Source organism: Hipposideros armiger, unplaced genomic scaffold, assembly GCF_001890085.2.
Source record: "Hipposideros armiger isolate ML-2016 unplaced genomic scaffold, ASM189008v1 scaffold_155, whole genome shotgun sequence".
In the NCBI taxonomy this organism is placed as follows: Eukaryota; Metazoa; Chordata; class Mammalia; order Chiroptera; family Hipposideridae; genus Hipposideros; species Hipposideros armiger.
Genome location: NW_017731505.1, coordinates 2,806,953 through 2,810,777, shown reverse-complemented (window position 1 = coordinate 2,810,777; position 3,825 = coordinate 2,806,953). Strand labels below are relative to the sequence as shown.

Sequence of the window (3,825 nt, the reverse complement as noted above, 5' to 3'; positions counted from 1 at the left end):
AGCCCAGCTCCAGGTTGAGCCGTTGTTCAGCATCCCAGCTGTGGAGGGCAGTGTCACTGGCCCTCATATGTGGGATCCGAACCGGGGCCCTCTGGCATCCCAAGCGAGTTCTCAACCATCGCGCCACTCGGCCGGCCCCGTGTGAGTTCTTTATATATTTTGGATATTAGCTCCTTACCAGAGGTGTGGTTTGCAAATATTTTCTCCCATCTGGTTGGTTGCCTGTTTGTTTTGTTATGGTTTATTTTGCTGTGCAGAAGCATTTTAGTTTGATGTAGTCCCATTCATTTATTTTTGCTTTTACTTCCCTTGCCTTTGAGGTCACATTCATAAAATCCCCTCTGAACCCAAGGTTCATAAGTTTAGTACCTATGTTTTCTTCTATGCAATTTGTTGTTTCAGGTCTTATGTTTAGGTCTTTGATCCATTTTGAGTTAATTTTGGTATATGGTGACAGACAGTTTAGTTTCATTCTTTTGCATGTGGCTTTCTAATTTTCCCAGCACCATATATTAAAGAGGCATTCTTTTCTCCATTGTATATTTTTGGCTCCTTTGTTGAAAATTGTCTGCCCAATTCTATTCCATTGGTCTGTGTGTCTGTTTTTCTGCCAATACCATGTTGTTTTGATTATTGTTGCTTTGTAGAATAAATTGAAGTCAGGGAGTGTGACACCTCCAGACTTGTTCTTTTTTCTCAGGATTACTTTGGCTACTCAGAGTCTTTTGTGATTCCATACAAATCTGATGACTTTTTGTACTATTTCTTGAAAACATGCCATTGGGATTTTGATGGGGATTGCGTTAAATCTGTATATTGCTTTGGTTAATATGGCCATTTGAATTATGTTAATTCTTCCAATCCATGAACATGGAATATCTTTCCATTTCTTTGTGTCTTCTTCAATTTCTTTTAAGAATGTCTTATAGTTTTCAGTGTATAGGTCTTTCACATCCTTGATTAAGTTTATTCCTAGGTATTTTATTATTTTAGTTGCAATTGCAAAAGGAATTGTTGTTGTTTTTTTCTTTTTTTTCCCTGAAATGTCATTGTTATTATATAGGAATGCAATGGATTTTTGTACATTGACTTTGTATCCTGCAACTTTGCTGTAGTTATATATTGTCCCTAATCATTTTTTGGTGGAGTCTTTCTATATAAACAATCATGTCATCTGCAAAATGTGACACTTTAACTTCTTCATCCCAATTTGGATGCCTTTTATTCCTGTCTCTTGCCTGATTGCTCTGGCTAGGACTTCCAATACTATGTTGAATAACAGCGGTGGGTGATAGGGGACAACCATGCCTTTTTCCTGAATGTAGAGAGAAAGACTTCGGTTTTTCACTGTTAATTATGATATTAGCTGAGGATTTGTTATACATAGCTTTTATTATGTTGAGGTGCTTTCCTTCTATACCCATTTTATTAAGTGTTTTAATCATAAATGGATGTTGTATCTTGTCAAATGCTTTTTCTGCATCTGTTGATGTATCATAAGATTTTTGTCCTTTATTTTGTTTATGTGGTATATCACCTTGATCGATTTGTGTATGTTGAACCATCCTTGTGCCCCTGGAATGAACCCTACTTGATCGTGTTGTATAATCTTTTTAATGCATTGTTGTATTTGATTTGCTAGAATTTTGTTTAGGATTTTTGTGTCTGTATTCATCAGAGATATTGGTCTATAGTTTGTGTGTGTGTGTGTGTGTGTGTGTGTGTGCGCGCGCGTGCGCGCGTGTTATCCTTACCAGGTTTTGGTATCAGGGTAATATTGGCCTCATAAAATGGGTTAGGAAGTATTGCCTATTCTTCAATTTTTTGGAAGAGTTTGAGGAGGACAGGTATTAAATCATCTTTGAATGTTTGGTAGAATTTACTAGTGAAGCCATCTGGTCCTGGACTTTTACTTTTGGAAAGATTTTAGATGATTGTTTCAATTTCCTTACTGATGATTTGTCTATGTAGATTTTCCAGTTAGTTGTGATTCAGTCTAGGAAGGCTATATATTTCTAAGAACTTGTCCACTTCTAGGCTATTGAATTTTGTGGCATATAGTCCTTCGTAGTATCCTTGTATGGTCCTTTGTATTTCTGACTACCACATCGCCTTTATCCAATCATCTATCAAAGGCCACTTTAGTTATTTCCATGTCTTGGCCACTGTGAATAATGCTGCAATGAACATAGAGGTACAGATACGTTTACAGATAAATGTTTTCAGATTTTTTGGGTAGATACCCAGAAGAGAGATTGCTGGGTCATATGGTAATTCTATTCTTAGTTTTTTGAGGAACCTCCATACTGTTTTCCATAGTGACTGTACCACTTTACATTTCCACTAGCAGTGTATGAGGGTTCCTTTTTCCTATGGGACTTTTTAAAATGACTGGTGCTCTCCCCTCAGGCCCTGCAAAGCACCCCCTCCGCTGATCCTGAAGTCCCCACTTGTGACTCACTGATTCGAGGAATTCCCAGAAAATAAGGACCCAGACTCGAAAACTCATCATTCCCACTGTTACATAAGATGATTCTAGAAGTTCTAGCCAGGGTGACATAAGTCAGAAGACAGAGAAAAGAGGTATAATTATCCTAGAAGAGAGTGTAAATCATTGTTCAGCTAAATTTTTTTATTTTTGATATTTGAAACACAACTTTATTCTGATTCTAAATGAAAAAGAATGGGAATGACAGTAACAAATAAGATTTCCCCACTGAATATTGTGATGTGACTGTAGCAGTCTTATATTTGAAACTCAATAAGAAAACAACTGCGTTATAAAACAGCTAAATATGCAGGTTCAAAAAAGGAAGCTATTTTTAACTGCCACACTCACTCTGAAGCCCATTCGTGTCATTCAGCATCCCCAAGATTAAGCACATGTCTGCTTAGCTATGTAATAAAGCGGCAAACATGATGCACCACTGACATCACAGGACAGTGGCCTGTAAACTAGACTCCTGACACTGGGCCCCACTTCACTTTCACAGCTAGTCATCCTCATCCAGGAGAGCAGCTGTTGAGCAACCTCTAGGTCATGCTCATACTTTGCTGACATGACAACCTCTGATGGGGCAAGGGCAGGCGTGGCAGTGAACTCCAAGAGCGGGTCTCCGATGAGTTTTTGAGCAAGCCAGAGGAAGGGCTTTTCAAAGTTGTAGTTACTTTTGGCAGAAATGTCATAGTACTGAAGATACTTCTTTCGGTGGAAGACACTCAATTTTGCCTTCACTTTCCTGTCCTTAATATCCATTTTGTTGCCACAAAGCATGATGGGGATGTTTTCACATACTCATACCAGATCTCTATGCCAGTTAGGCACATTCTTCTAAATAACTCTAAAAGTTACATCAAACACTATAATGGCAGACTGAACTCCTATGTAATAGCCATCTCTCAGTCCACCCAATTTCTCCTGACCAGCTGTATCTCACACATTGAATTTAATAGGTCCCCTATTGGTGTGGAACACAAGGGATGGACCTCAGCACCCAAGGTAGCTACACACTTCTCAAATTCACCAGTCAGATGTCATTTCACAAATGCAGATTTTCCAGTTCCACCATCACCAACCAATACAAGTTTAACTGAACTTGGGGTTCTCCTTGGGCAGCCATCGTGATGTTACTTCCAGAAGTGTCTCCAGACCTGTCTGAGCTGTTCAGCTAAATTGATGCGAGACCCAAAAAAGCCCAGAGAGAATGCCTGGGGAAGCTACTTCAGTCCAGCAGAAAGTTCAGTTAGGTAGCTGGATAGCAAGTACACAAAAATCAACAACCCTTCTATGTCCCTACTGTAGTCACTTAGAAATTAGAATTGAAA

The 3,825-nt window shown here is 38.9% G+C and overlaps 1 pseudogene; it reads right to left on the bottom strand.

Moving 5' to 3' along the window:
* Nucleotides 1-2,993: 2,993 nt before the first annotated feature.
* On the bottom strand, nt 2,994-3,620 carry LOC109387366 (GTP-binding nuclear protein Ran-like; annotated as a pseudogene).
* Nucleotides 3,621-3,825: the final 205 nt, after the last annotated feature.